This window comes from Amblyomma americanum, chromosome 6 (assembly GCF_052857255.1).
Source record: "Amblyomma americanum isolate KBUSLIRL-KWMA chromosome 6, ASM5285725v1, whole genome shotgun sequence".
Taxonomy (NCBI): domain Eukaryota; kingdom Metazoa; phylum Arthropoda; class Arachnida; order Ixodida; family Ixodidae; genus Amblyomma; species Amblyomma americanum.
Window position 1 is genome coordinate 131,055,265 of NC_135502.1, and position 16,234 is coordinate 131,071,498.

The 16,234-nt window shown below is 45.0% G+C and overlaps 2 pseudogenes across 1 annotated transcript; one reads left to right on the forward strand and one right to left on the reverse strand.

Annotated features, from left to right (window-relative positions):
* Positions 1–1,844: 1,844 nt before the first annotated feature.
* Positions 1,845–4,241, forward strand: LOC144095509 (uncharacterized; annotated as a pseudogene).
* A 104-nt stretch (positions 4,242–4,345) lies between these two features.
* Positions 4,346–8,015, reverse strand: LOC144095510 (uncharacterized; annotated as a pseudogene). Its single transcript, XR_013306737.1, has 5 exons — positions 7,765–8,015; positions 6,889–7,065; positions 6,447–6,687; positions 5,084–6,152; positions 4,346–4,357 (listed from the first exon to the last, which is right to left on the reverse strand). The product of XR_013306737.1 is annotated as an uncharacterized LOC144095510 (transcript).
* Positions 8,016–16,234: the final 8,219 nt, after the last annotated feature.

Sequence of the window (16,234 nt, forward strand, 5' to 3'; positions counted from 1 at the left end):
TTCAAAAACTTTTGACATTTCCACGCGAGGAAACAGAGTTTGAAGACGTAAGTGAGGATCTTGTCCCATGCAACTTTTCTGTGGCTGTCAGCGACGACGATATTACACACGCCCACTCTGACATGGATGCTATTGTCTACATTGCAGGATACGCTGCTCATGCTGCTTTAAAGAAGCTTTCATGTTCTGCTTGCTTCAGCACATTGGTGATTGAAAATCGAGAGATCGAAGCGGAAAATACTGCCATGATAGCTAACCTGTCGAGAGGAGGGCTGAAGTTTCCCCAGCCATGCACAGTTCACATGGTACTGATGACTAAACTAGTTGCAGAGAAGTTGTCTTTTGGAGCAACCGCGGAAGATTTTCTCTCCTGTAGAAATCAACGTGGTGTCGTGATTTCACAGACGATTTCCCTCCTGGACGAACACGACATTGAGACATGTGAAAATGGCCACACTGCACAAACTCTCCTGCGCTTGGTAGTACGCGTTGCAACCAACGTTGTTCTAAACAACTTTTGCAAACTAAGAAATGATGCCATACAAGACAATGCGCAGCAGAAGGCCGCAGCCCGGAAAGCAGCAACGCTTAAGAAGAAGTAAGTTTTATTCCCAAGCAATAAAAATGCTTTGCGCACACTTCATTGCTGGTGTCTCGTCGTTTTTTATTGTAAGGGTCAGATTAGCTGTACAAATACTCAACAGCGCAACATTATTGTGAGTGTCATTATTGCTGTGTGTGAAAGCTTTAAGCAAAACACAATACAGAATAAAACTAACACAATGCGCAGTAGACGGTGTTTTTTTTTTCAATGTTCACGAACTTCTACTTTAACAACTAGATATACGCATGTGCGGTCTGTGCGGATGGATTTTACCGCACGGCAGACATCATGTACGTGATAGAACCTAATAATTAGATGATTAATTGAAATTAACTAATCAATTTTTTATTATAATGACCAATAATGCGAAATTGGCGGCCGTATGCTAAATTGTTTATTATAAAAAACTGTATTAGCAGCTCGAACTTTCTTGACAATAAGGTGTTCTGCAATAAAAAAAATATATAAAGCAGATAAAATGATAGCCTAAGGCGCGCACAAACTAGCGAATTTCTTTTCTGCAGCAACGACAAAAATGAAAATGAAGGAATCACTTATAAGGCAGCTACGTACGGCAGTACCCGAATAGTGCAGACGGGCGCGGCGCGCTGAAATCGCGGAGCGCGGGGCCTGCACGGTCCCTTGGCGTGACGTCACGCGGCCGGTGGGGAGGCCTTAGCATTGAGAGGGTGTTGGCTCAACTCGCGCGGCCGCGACCACTAAGGCTAACTCCCGCTCCTCCCGCTAGGGGCGCTGCAGCCAAGCACGTGGTCTGACGTCACGACAGCTGAGGAGAGACGGGGCTCAACTCGCGCGGCCGCGACCACCAAGGGTAACTCCCGCTCCTCCCGCTAGGGGCGCTGCAGCCGAGCACGTGGTCTGACGTCACGCCAGCTGTGGAGAAACGGGGGTCAACTCGCGCGGTCGCCGCCACCAAGGCTAACTCCCGCTCCTCCCGCTAGGGGGCGATTGTCGTCGCGGTATTGTACAAAAGAGCCCCGCTCCTCACGCCGAGGCAGTCATACAGCATTACCAAGCACAAACCAAGTGTATCCAAGCATTACTAAGTATAACGAAGTGTCACCAGGCTATACCCTTTCACAAATCTATTATGCTTCGCATCCTAGGCTTAACCTTAGCTAAGCCAGGCCATTTTTTTTTCGTCGGCATCGTTCTGCTACGTTTTGCAGCGAACTTAGCATCGTTCGTAAGCATTCAGTTGAGACCGCTAACACCTGAGATGTCGCGGGTCCTTCACTGCGGTTTCAGGTCTGTCGACGGTCTCGACGGATACTTTCGGCCATCGATACTGCGTAAAGGACGCCGCTTGTTTGAAAGCGGCCATGTGTATGGTGTCCGCGAAGTGGAAGGAACTTAAATATCTGCAAAATGTTTTTCACAACAGAGCAAGCACGTGTACAGCGTTAGTCTCAAGGTAAGTAACACGTGGCCTAGCTGTACGTATGTGTGATATTAGCTTGCATTTAAACAAGGCTCGAGATAATCATTTGCAATCTCTTGCTGACGTTCAACATTTGTTACGACTTCATCTGTGTTTACTGGGTTTCGCGCTTTTTGTTACCGTCCTTTTCCGCCGATTTCAATTCACAGCTGACGATGCAGCCCCGAAAGATAGAAAGCGGCGAGTGCGCTTGTCGGTACGGCAGCATGGGCAACTACAAGCACTGCGCCGCAGTTGCTTTTTATTTATATGACTTTGACCCGCAATCTTGCACGAGTGCGCCACAGGCATGGGGCAAGCCGGCAGGGAAGCCGCTGCTAAATGATAAGGCCAGCATCGCAGAACTGTTCGGAGGTATGATCAACTTTGTTTTATGTTGTTACATTTTGCATATGCTACCGTTTTAGGGGACAGCACTGCTTGCATGAATCTGATGTAACCTTTTGCCTTCCTTGCAAAACCTAGTTATCTATTATTGCATCTGCTCTATCGCGTTTCTAGCTATCAGTTTTTATGTGGTTCTGCATTCAACCCAGAGTATCCATTACATTTTTATTGCCTAATATGTAGTGAATTTCGTCATTCTTGTTCCCAGACTACAACAGCCCCTTTGTAGGGAACAGAAAGCCTGCAGAACTCTCTCCATCTTATGCCTGGGAGTACTTTCCGGGCATCATTTCGCCGTTCACAGACACTCTGGCAGAGATGGCTAAGAGTAAGTTTGACTTAGTCACCATCGAAGCCGAAAAAAAGGCCAGGCAGTTGTTGCAGCTGCAAAAATTATGCAGCTGCTTCCAGCACCTAGCACGGCTTTGCACGAGCTGCAAGTATCGGGCACATACCCAAAGCAAACTATTAAGCCCAAAGGCCACATAGAGAGGATGACTCAGCAAGAGAAAACATTTTATGATGAAAATATTGCCTGTGGGTCAATGTCTGACCTGTGTGTGGGGACCATGGGCCAATCAAGCTGTGTCAGGTATGGAAACAGTGACAGCAGACATCGTTGCTCATCTGTTAAATAGGTACATGGGTACTTCATGCCTCTGATATGTATGTGAACTCTAATTTAGGTGGCACAAAGAAAAAGGGTTCAGAATCAGCAGCACCACTGGGCACACAGTACTGCATGCACGACGGATGCCTGACGAAGTTGCAAGCGCCATCTTGCATACGAGGCCATTTTCCTCCGAGGCTACAGCATATGGTACGTATGCAGTTGTGTATTTTTTCTTGCGGAATACAGAGCAGAACATTATAATGAGAGAAGCCATTCACCGATCCTTGCAATGGCTCCAATCGCCTTTGCTTCCTGCTTTAACTGCTGTATATTCAATGCAACACATTGACAAAGCTTGCAAACAATATTTTTATTTTATTTTCTCACATACAGGACTGCGCACAGAACCGCTGGCTCGGACGAAGTTTGAGAGTCAACAAGGTGTTGAAGTTGTGGAGGTGAGTGTGTATCTGTCCAGCCTTTACACTGTGCAATTATGGTTTAGAGAAAAAAGCACTGCCAAAGCTGAAAAAGCCTGAATATTGACAGTTGTTTGGAACTGCGCATTTCAGCATGGAACAGACATTTGTTTTTATTTGATGACTGAAAAGATATTCTTGTCCACGCCACTGAAATAAAACATACTTTGAGTAGCTGCCCTGCATTAAACTTTGAAGAGATTGATAGACCAGTGTCTTATTTGGCCTTAATTATGGAAGCCATTGACAAGCTAGATATTGCTCAAGCATCTGTTCTGTCTGACTGTAACATAACTGCTAACTATTTCAGATGGGTCTGGTCATCCACCCCGACCAGCCTTGGCTGCGTGGCAGCCCTGATGGCATATTTTCCTTGGATGGAGAAACGTGCCTCCTAGAGATAAAGTGTCCCCATAAATGCAAAGGTAGTGATATGTTTAGCAGCTCAGGGGAGAGCATCCTCGATTATATTCAAGGTACTTGCAAGGAGCCAAGACTGAAGAAGTCCCACAAATATTATACTCAAGTGCAAATTTTAATGTACCTTCTAAATGTAAAGAAATGCTTTTTTTTGTGTACTCCAAGAAAGAAGATGTAACAGTACATGTCGGCAGAGATGACTGCTTTCTACAAGAGGCAATACCAGGCCTTGAAAAGTTTTATTTCAGCTTCCTTCTGCCTGCTGCAGCCAAATAAAATGTTTACTGAGATTTCCTTGTAGTGCCAGGCTTCACTGCACCTCCCTGATGAAATAATTCAAGTTCTTTCTTTTATGCGACCGGAAAAGAAACCAATCATCTTCAGCACTGCAACTAATGAGAGTCAAAATGGCAAATGACACTACTGTAAAAAACCAAATTTGAAGAGCATAATTTAATTTATGAGCAAGGCTTATTATAATCCTCAGGCTCGTACTCATCACATGAAAGGAAGGCATGTCATATTGCATTCAAAAGCTACAGAAAAGTTCTTAGTGGCTAAAATTCTTCTGGTCGTCAACCGTGATGTCCCTCATAGCTTAAGTTGCTTCAGGATATTAAACATCACCAACTAAACAAAACAAATATTCCAATGTGAATACCCGTGGCAGACAAGCAGCAAAAAAATCCGTAACAACATGAAAAAAACATGAACAAATGTTGGGACGCTCAGTCCACTAGCAAACATTTCAACAAGATGACCTTTTCAACCTCGGGCAGCACAGATCAAGCCTGGTCTATGTGAGCCGCTGTGGGGCTCAGTGGCTATGGCACTCAGCTGCTGACCCGAAAGATGCGAGTTCGATCCTGGCCGTGGCGGTTGCATTTTGATGAAGGCGAAATGTTAAAGGCCCATGTACTGTACGGTGTCAGTACACATTAAAGAACCCCGAGTGGTCAAAAGTTTCCAGAGCCCTCCACTATGGTGTCCCTGATAGCCTGAGTCGATCGCTTTGGGCACACGCAGAACCCTAAAAACCAAACTAAATAAAGTCCTCTTGTTGAAGCAATGGCTAGTGGACTGATGCCTCTGAAGTGTATGGCTCGTGATGTGGACACTGCAGATGGCTGTGGATGCTCTTTGCGTTTAATTATCGGTAGCTGGAGGAGGTTAGCTAGCACGCAGCAGATATGAAAAACATCAGTCATGCATGGCATGAGCTCAGTTGGTATTTTGTTATTCAAGATATTATATATCTTAATTCTCTGAATCATTCTCTCGACATGTATCCTCACTTGAGCAATATTGTATGTGTCCCTAACTTCTTCTGGCATAAACTGAGAGCCATGGAGAAAGGGGGGCATGACAAGAACAACATTTTGATTCCCTAGAACTGGTTGTATGCCTGGGAAACCCTTGTCAGCTAGAATTGTATCCCCAGGCTGCACAAGGTCAAGGAAACCAGAATCTACTGTGATGTGGGCATCAGACAGTCTACCACCGTAAGCTTTAGAGCAAAAACAAATCATGCATCCCGGTGTTATTCCCACTAAAAAACTTTACAGTGTATGCCCCTTTATAGTTCGAATAGAGAACTCTCTCCTGCTGCACAGTTGCTGGCTGCTCTGTACGAATTTCTGTGCAGTCAATGATCATTGTGCATCCTGGATAGTGAGCTTTAAAACTTTCTGGCATCATGGCCTTGATCACATTTGAAGGGGGGCGAAAAATCCATTTTGTCGTTGCTACAGCAAGCGTCTTTAAAACACTTTTGAAGTGACGGGATGCTGATGTTTCACTGACAGTGAACAGGACAGCAAGTGAAGAATAGGTAATCCCGAGCTTTAACTTCATCAAGAACAACAGAAGCCTATTCTCGGAGGTCACATCACATTTTCTTTCCGATGAAGCGGACAACATGCTCAACAGCATTGCAAAGACTGTTGTGCTGACACTGCACAAATCCTGCAATGCATTTGTAGACTTCGTAACACTGTCATAGCCAGAAAAGTAGCTGGTTCTGTGGTCAGGGCCACAGTGCCTACTACTAACCTCTGGCTTGTGCTGAATGCTGCTGTCACACGACTCAAGATGGGTCACTTGGGTTGACGCACCAGATTCATTCACAAGGCACACGAACACTGAAAAGTTCTTTCTTGACATGCTTGGGTCTTCAGTTTGCGTTCCCTGTGTAAAATTGAAAAAAAAAGGCAGACATGCTGAGTTACAGTGGAAAGCTAATATTAATCGCTAATAATGTGCACAGTTACTGACAGTAGATGAACATTTTAAGCATGCAACTAAGAAACACATTTTTTTGCAGTAAGTGTTACACAGAATGAAAAGGGGAACAAGCAAGATAGAGTAATAACAGAGCTAACTTACTGCTTGTGCTACACACAGATGCACTGCTTAAAATGGGATGTTACAAAAGCACCACATTTTGCTGTAAAATTCCACACATTAAACTCAAATGCTTACCACCGAGGTTGCTGCAATCTTAAGCTCAGTAGCAACAGCTGACAGCAGTTCCAAATTAGAGCTTCCCTCCTGCAACTGGTCTGAGATAGTTGAGATATCAGCTGTGGCAAGGAAGTTGGTATTGCTGGCTTCTGCTGCATCAGATGAGTTGGTCGAAACACGGACGGGTACAGCAGATGACACCGTGGCAACAAATGATAAAGCCCCAACAGGTGTTGACATAGAATGCCGCTGTTTCCACCTGCACATTTAACAGAATTTAATGTTACTGATTCATATGAAAAACCTGACCACTGTGTTGGCCACATTTACAAGCATATGCTCATTTATTTGGCAGGGCCAAATGTTCCACGCTAAACGGGAAAGGAAATAGAGTATTGTTGTGTACCAAATTTCTCTGCAAATCAAAGCTCATGCAGTAACACAGCACATGAAAGGTTACCTTTTAAATCTAGCCACTTGACCAGTAGGCGAAGTGGGCCGCTTGTTGTAGACCTTTGGAAATAAGGTGGGCAAATAACCTGGGTGATTCTCAATTGTGCTTTTTTCTCCATTTACAAAATGTTTGGAGCACACCCTTGAGTCACGACTGGGCTGCCATGCTGAAGAATCTTCCGAACTGAAATAAGTAAAATATGAGCAATTTCATCCGTGGTGCTTTATGATGACGCTGTGTCAATCAACGAAAACGAGTGGTTAAAAAAAATTGGCTGCGCATACAGTTATTCGTCTAGGCTTTAATACCTTACGCGCTTTACGCATTTTCTTTCTTGCTTGGATGTCGCTACATTTTTTTCGTGTTTAAGAATAAACCACACATTCTGCACAAATGCTACAGTTCCGGTTAAACAGCATGAATGAAAAAGTAAGCCGCGGATAAGAAACGCGGGCGACTGCACTGGACCCTGTATTTATCTCGGCCGCAAACGCCAACCGTGTGCACCATGAAGAAAGAGCATGTAGTATCAGGTAAAATGATACTTGATCAAAACAAAGGATCGATAACATCAAACATGCATTTTTGCTAAGCACTTAAGGTGAGCACGTCTCGAGTAGCCGGGTCACCTTTCACAAAAACATCAACAAGCACACAAGCATGAGCAGAGAGAGTAGAACACATGGGGTAAAACATGATGTCTGCGAATCCGACAAGTTATTCAACTACAAACCGTTAAAAAATAACCAAACAGAATCAACTGCGACGTCGAGGCGATTGCCTCGGGCCAAATCCCGACTGCCGCTGAACAAGGAATGATTGGCGTCCTTGAACGTTTTCGTGAAACGAGGCGATTTCTGCTCACAGATAGATTTCACTTACTTCACTCGTCGCACGGCGACAATCCATTTCTGCCTCCGTGTCTTCTCCCACGGCTTCGAAGGGAAGCTGTAAAGCTTCAGTCCTGGCGTGCCTTCACGACTGTGACAGTCTTTGACGCAGCAATATCTGCGTCCACTTTTTTTCTTTGCGACTGTGGAGTCACTGCACGATTGCGATGACGCCATTGGGCCATAAACTCCAGAAAAGGGAACGCGAAAGACAAAAGTCAGGCAAATGCCGAAAACGTCCACGCTAACACAACGGCAGCAATGCGAGGAATGAGCGAGCGATCAGGAAGGCGCGCCTAGAAGCTTATTTCTTCAGCCGCTAGACGGCGCGACCTGCTCGTCAAACTTAGGGAGCCTACATACATGCCGCCTGCCGCCTGGCTTACCGGTAGGGGGCGCGACATGTAGGCTCCCTAGTCAAACTGCATTGCAGGGTGCCTATGGGCGGCTCCGTGCGCTGCAGATTGGCGCGCGCGAGTGGCGCCACCTGGTTAACAGCGGGGGCGAAAGGCGGACGCAGCCAACGCAGCTCTCTGGTTCAGTTTGCAGTGAGCGAGTCGAGCGGTGAGGTGTTTCGTCCAAAGGCGAAAACAAACTTGGATAATTATGGGTGCTCTACCTACTGCTGTGTTTACCCAATGTCATGACGGCTATAAAAACACTGCAGCCAAGGTACCGAATATATTTAAACGCTTTTCTTGGACATCGTGCATGCTAGCTCACGCACAGAGGGTATGCTGCAAATGAGTGCACTGTGGAATTAAATTCATGAGAGTGAACTGGGAAAGGGTTTACATTGACTGGGGTGTTTCGAACGTGACATCACTGGTAGGAGCTGCTTTGTCTTTATGTAGAGCGAAGGAATGCGGTCAGTGAGTCACAAGAAATGGTCTACGGTGAAGTTTTTGGAGCTAGCATCTGAAGTTTAAGTCTTCGTTTGTATGCTCATCTATGGTTCAGGGTGTCAATTTTGTTTCTAGTTTTTTTTTTCGTGCGTGTGTGTATGCAGTGGGAGCGACGTCGTACTTCTGAGAGTGCTTATGTCGTTTTTCACATTGTTTCACCTAAGCATTTGTGTATTTATTTGCATCATTTTATTTCCTTCAGTGGTTTAAAATTTTGTATCTTTATTTGTTGCATTTATGAGATCTCAAATCCTGTTCTAGACGAATAAACAGAAAAATAGAGAGTGGTTCAAATTTCTATATATATATATATATATATATATATATATATATATATATATATATATATATATATATATTGGATTTCACAACATCATTAAACCCTTAATTTCGGGAATTAATCTTTTGATTTTAATTAGGTTTATCGTCCCAATGCAACGAAGACTATAGGGGGCGCCACAGTAGGAGGTTCCAGATAATTGCAACCACTTGGAGTTCTTTAACGTGCACTGACATCGCGCAGTACGCGGGCCTCTAGAATTCTGCCTTCACCGAAATGCGACCGCCGCAACCAGGTTCGAACACGAGTCATTTTGGTCAGCAGCTGAGCACCATAACCACTGAGCCACCGCGGCGGCCTTTCTATAGTTAAGTATTTACCAAAAGAGCAATACGACCAAAATAATTCATGTAATTGGTGTCTTCATGAAATTCCTGAAATGAAAGTCCTGTGGAAGATACTTAGCAAGAAACCCATCGTCTTTTTGTATGCTTAGAGCTATGCTTCTCTGAGAGGAATACACAAAGTAAAGAAGTGTCGATCCTGCAGGATGTAGAGTACTATCATCTGATATATATGTGTAGTAAGTTTGTGTTTTTCGCATTTCTAGCCGACCATTCACGTAGTCGATGTCGCAGTGGATGTAAATTACATAGCTGATTTCATTATTTGGGTCAGAGCCTTGTTTCTCAAACTGTAAAGGTACTTAATTAATCTCAATAAGCTCAACTGCACTGCCAGATATTGCAGTGCCGTCGAGACTGCAACACAATCATGGTTGCTCGGAATCGGTGATCAGCCCAACCTGAAAGCAATTGAAACGAAATGCAGCAGTGGTGGCGTCAAAGCTTTCAATGCGTTGAAATCCGCAGAGAAGAAGGCGTTGACTTAGAATGGCATCGCGGTCAGTGCTCGTCTGCTATGCGGCTGGGCTGGCGCGAACGCATCGGGCATGGAGGAAGGCGCAGGGCCACCACGGCCAGTCTGGAAAGGGCGCGCGCGCTCTCCCTTCGAGAGACCGGCCGTGACTGAGCGTCCGGTTAACGCGGCGAGTGCCACGAGGTGGCGCTGACGATGTGGTCGCTGCTGGCGCCACCATACCAGCGCACGGAGCCCATATCAAACTGCGGTAAGTATCTTCGTTTCCTCTGTAAGTGTAAAAGGTCCGTGTAGAGTATTGAAAATACATTTAGCGCAACAGTTCGGCGGCCTAGTGGTTAAAACATCCGACCCCTATGCCGTAGGCGCGCAGTTCGGTCGCCAGTGCCGCCGGGTACCCACTATTATACAATGGGTACAGATGTACAGAGAGCCTTTCCCCCTGGTCTGGTGGTGGGCTTTTCTGCATTAATCTGCTTGGAAAATGTGCCTTTGACTGCACCTTGTGCAAAGAAGAATGCTCTGTCTCGTGGGGCTATTTCATCAATGGTTTCATAGCGTCTACACAGTGCAGTCACTTATAGGTCCCCTAACGACAGCGGACGTAATCTAGCTAACAAGTTAAAGCCACGCAACAGCAAATATTGCTGCATTTTGTGGTGCCGTGCAGTGGTACGTGCGGACGGAATTCTAGCAGCAGGTACATTCTCGGCTGTGCACTATGAAAAAGAAAAGTTCGCCGCTGTTGCAGCTGTGTCCAAAATGAATAGCAACTGCCACTCTGTGACAACGAACCAAAACTGAAACAAACATAACTGCTTGGATTTGAGGTGTAATGGTTAAGAAAAACAGCCAGCTACCAATACACCATCACACATGTTTTAATGTTCTGTAGAGGTATCCACACATACCGTTAACATAAGAAGTGACATTCAACAGCGAGAGTGGGTGGGAGGGGTTAGTGCCAAAAAGGAATGGAGGCTTTGGTAGAGGTGGAACTGCAGGACCAGTAATTGCTGTTTGATGGGACTAAAATAGCAGTCGTGTTCCATCTGAGCTGAATTCTAGGCACTTAGTGCATATATATATATATATATATATATATATATATATATATATATATATATATATATATATATATATATATATATATATATATATATATATATATATATATATATATATATATATAATTCAGAGAAAGAGACTTCTTGGCACGGTCAGCAGTAGTGAATAAACAGAGACCAACGTTTGAAAACAATGTAATTTGACGTTTCGGCCTTGGAACGGTCTTCATCAGAAGGATTCTGATGAAGGCCGTTCCACGGCCGAAACGTCAAATTACATTGTTTTCGAACGTTGGTCTCTGTTTATTCACTATATATATAAAATCTTGAAAGCGTTGAGTTCCACTTGGAGGCCAACTATCATCCACCATTGGAGATGTGAAGCAACTCTGATGAAGTACGCTCCAAAGTTCTTCGTTGCCAACAGAGATCACATAAAAAAGGCAAAGGAGTTTCACGTCAATGTACTCGAACATTGGCAACTGACGAATAAGCGCAGTCTTCGAAAGTTGGGGCTCCTCTCGGTGGTCTCCGGGGCACATCGCTATTGCAAAACAGTGTCAGGAGAACCAAGGGGCATGAAAAATTGGCTCCTTCTGCACTGCTCGTGCAGAAGTGTAGTGCCTGCATTTCAGAGATGCAACTTTGAAATAATAAAGCTAGTGAGGCAGAAGGGCAGCACTGACATTGACAAGATGCAGCTTTGAAAATGACTTCAATACCTCAGCTGGCATAAATAATATGCACACGCCGTCAGGTCGACAGGCCACAACTTTCACTTGTGCAATCAATGTCCCTTGAATGCTTCTTGTAGTGAAGCATTTAAGAAGTAAGCTTCTCTCCAATCAGAATAAACCTAGCATTTCAAGGCCCTTTGGACTTTAATAGCATCGTGATATCTCCATTATGCGGCTGAAACGAAAATCTTTGACCCTGAAGACTTTTCACAGACGCTGTACACAACAAGACTGCTTCATTCAGTCACAGAAACCACCCACAATAGTTCTGCTGTAATAGCGCATCGCAGTGTATTGCAGTCATGCTTTCTGGATTTTGCTTGTTGGCATAACAAACCACATATTTTGCCTCTACAGATGCATCGCATGCGTGAAGGTGACCATGAACATTTCCTAAAGTTTTTCCGGATGACGAAGTGCTGAGATTTCTTTTGCCAGACCTCACACGGCAGCATGTTGTGAGAGAGCTCCTGGAGCCAGGCGAGCGACTGGCAATAGCACTGAGGTTTGTAAAGCTTGAGTTCTACATTCTGAGAAGAAGCATTTCAACACATAGTTGTGTGATAGTTTGGCTAAATAAGGCTTGTAATGGTCCTCTCAAAAAAATAAAAAAATGAAAAGGCGACAGAGACCAGAGCAGCTGTTGCTTACAGCTGAAACCAATTAAGGCAAACGAAACAGTGCTAAATGCTCAAAAACCTATTCTGAAAATGCGAAGAAAAAAAATAAGTCAGATAAAAGCAATAAGTCACAACTGGTGAAACCAGAACAAAAACAAAATGGTTAAAACGTGGCCTAAAGAGTAGGGAACCCCCAGCAATGCAGATGCATGGCACAGGAAGGCTGGGTTGTAGCACCCAAGGACTTAAAAAGAAAAGAAAGCAAGCAAATGCAGCCAAGGACAGTCCGAATGTGACAAAAGTGAACTGAAAAAGAACAAAATAAAGCTAGTGAAGAGTGTCACTACAGTTAAACGGTAAAGTAACAGAAGCAATGCAGTAGAACAAATGAGACACGGGCAAAATTTGAATGCATGGAGGTGCTAAACCTGTAATCTAGCATTGCTAGAATCTAGGACCTTCACATCATGAAATGACTTTCCCTGCCATACCTCTACAAAAACTGCATATAAAACTGAGACACTGGTAGAATAATCGAAAATACATGAAAAACGGAGGCGCAAGGCAAGGTTACGTCATGTGTTGATCCTTTTGCTCTGTTTTCTAGCTATCTGGCTTCAGGGCAAGATATTTGCAATGTTGCTCTTGCGTTCCGCGTGGGCATCGAGACAACACAGTGGTGCATCCACGAAACATGTCGGGCCATTTGGGAACAACTGAAAGATCATTTCATGCAGGTGAGGTAGTCCTTTGCAATATTCTTCCACTCTGCTATGAGAGTTGGTGCTGGTTGTCTCTCAGAGGTGTACCCTTTCATGTGGCAGTTTTTCATGTTGAGAGCTTATAGCAGCTTTTCAACAGGCTTCATAGTCCCCTCGGGATTTTTAGGATTCGTCATGAAGTAGTGCTCTTGCACTGAAAGGAACTTAACAGGCGAAATATTACAAAAAAAATCGAATTCCACATGTCTGCCATTGGATGTTGGCTTTTGGTCATGTAACATTTTGCAGGGTTGCCGCTGTCTATCTCACTCAAACTGCTGCTGACTGCTTCCAGACACCTACAAAGGTGCAGTGGGAAGGAATTGCCAGGGATTTTGCCCTGCGATGCAGTTTCCGAACTGCTTGGGAGTGGTTGACGGCAAGCACGTGGCCATCGTCTGCCCTCCAAACTCCTGGAGCAAGTTTTACAACTACAAGGTGAAATTGTGCATGTTCTGTACACTACTTCCATTTAGATATGTTATGAAATGTCATGTCTAAATGAACTGGCATTGACTACGTGATTCTTGTATACACATTTGGAGCAACACATAATTGGACAAGTCATACTTCAAGTCATACCCTAAAAGTAGTTCACATTCAGTGAACATTACAGTAATGCTAGAGAGCCTGAACACTTGAATGCCCAACAGCATCTAATATGGTTTCGCGGCGGACGCACTATTTCCATAGGCTTCACAGCATCGCCTGCTATTTGTGAAATGGCATACAGTAAACGGGTGTCTCTTGTGTGCAAAGTTGTTAACATGGCAAACAGGGGAACCAACCAAACCATTCTCGCATGTCTCTTATAATGAGATTTTACTGTACCATGCTGTATAGCACGCAGTCATGCCTTGTCATTGTCACACTGAACATTTCAGACTAGGTGTGCTGCCACCTGTGCTAATTGTCTGATACACTTTTCATTTCAGGGCACATACTCTGTTGTGCTCATGGCTGTCGTCGACAGTGAATGCAAGTATATCCTTGTGGATGTCGGTGCTGAAGGCCGGCTTAGCGATGGTGGCACACTGAAAAAAAGTGACTTCGGGTGTGACCTTAGCGAGGGACGCCTGGACATTCCAAGAATTGGAAGACTGCCTGGGACGCAAGAGACTACGCCCTTCGCTTTCGTGGGCGACGAAGCCTTCAAGCTTCAAGTTGACTTTATGCGCCCTTATCCATCTAGTCAGCTAAACAATCAGAAGAGAATCTTCAACTGCCGGTTAAGCAGAGCACGGTATGATGTGGCATTATTTATTCACGGTTGCCAAGTTGTCGGTGCAAGAAGGTGGTAGAACACAGGCTTAATTCAAAACAGAGAATATGAAAATAACTGCAACAAATGTTGGAATTATACTGACATTGAAATAATGCAAGCTTTGTCAATACACTTTATATTCACAACACGGAAATGCCAGCTTGAATAAATGGAAAGCTCAATGTAAGCAGGTCTGGACAAATTGAATTCCATTGTATCTGTATCCCCATGCATGTGTTCATTAATAAACGCTCTGGATATGCCACAACCTTTGTTCATTGATTGTTATCGTTTTTTTCGCCAGACGCTGTGCTGAGAATTCCTTCGGAATTACAGCGGCCAGGTGGCGCATCGTACTGCGCACTATCCATCTGCACCCGAGTAATGTGGACTACATTGTCAAGGCTGCCTGCTTCCTCCACAACTTCCTGACTATCCGAAATCCACAGTCGCAGACCTTGACAGACAGGGAAGACATGTCTGGGAATGTTGTGGAAGAGTACTGGCGGCGAGGCAAGCAATGGGTGTTGGGGGAGAGCTGTGTGAAGCTTCAGTACTTCCCACTGGCTCCGACACGTGCACGAAACCACCACACTGATGCTGCTGCGGCCAGGGAGCAGTTTGCTGCGTACTTCTGCAGCAAGGCTGGTGAAGTTCCCTGGCAGTGGCAGCAGCCAGGAATATCAAAGGAGGCAGTTGAGCAGGGTGCAAGACCAGTAGTGTCATCCTAGACAGTGAGGGTAAGGTACTCTAGTGCTTAAGAGAAATGCATAGGAACTTCTTACTACGTTAGCTTTGGCCATGCATGAAGCTGTTTGCGGCCCTATGTATTCAGGAACGAAGACGACAGCACTGCACTGACAGGAAAGATGTACAGTCAGGCCCGCTTATAACGGCCACTGGTATAATGAACGCTCACGGCAAACAAGAGTGGGGCTACTGTAAAATTATGTATTTGGGTAATGGCGCTGTGTCTCAGATAAAACGCACAACCTTGGTAAGTGCTAGACTCACAGCGTCGAGAGTGAAATTTGTGCACACCGGCAATTTTGTGAGGCTTGCGCAACAGATTGACGCCTCTTTACGCATAATGTGCTTAGGCAATCAAAAGCCCGGCCTCTGTGGTGCCTGTTACAAATTCTTTCCTTGGGGTAAAGGAATTGTCTATACTCGTGAATCTCATAGCCTGTGTCAGGCACATAACCAAGCAGATGTTCCTGACCAAAATCTCTCGCGCATTGCAATTTCACATTGTGGCATAAATGTTACTATTTTGGTGTCACATTTTAAGCATATTCTAGAGCCAAAAGAAAGATGTCAAACAGTGCAACTTCATTCAAAAGTAAATTCATTAAAAACTTGTAGCAGCTTGACGCGCAGGTCAATCTGCTGATTCTTGTTCACGCGCTTCATCCTTCTGGCCATTGAAAGACAGAAGTGGTCGTACTCATCATGTCCGTCACAGGTCTGCAGTGCATCTGCGAGTTTTCTGACGTGTTCAGCCAGAGCATCATCAGCACATTCTCTTCTCCTTTTTCACTTGTTCTGTGTAGGCGCTGATGACTGCAGCACTGGTGCCTCTTGTTCCAGCAAGCCAACAGGTGCCTGGAGGGATGGCACCGACAGGCTCAACGCAGGTGACTCGTGGCGTGATGGCAGTGGCTCGTCAGTCAACACCTCGTGCACGAGAGACGCCTGCGATGCGCAGTCCAGGTGCCACTCCTCCAACTCAATGATGGTCTCTGATGGCTCTGGGGCACTGTTGTGCTGGTACGCCGGCGTACTGCTTGCCCCTGGCACGCCGTTTGGACCTGGCTCCCTGAATTGCTGCCTGTAGTTTCCTGAGGTTCTGTATTTGAGAGTGCACCATGAAGTTGCGTGTTTCAAGTCACTGTTTGCAAGAATGTTTCGATATATGCTTAACGAGTCTTTTTAATTCCATTCATCAT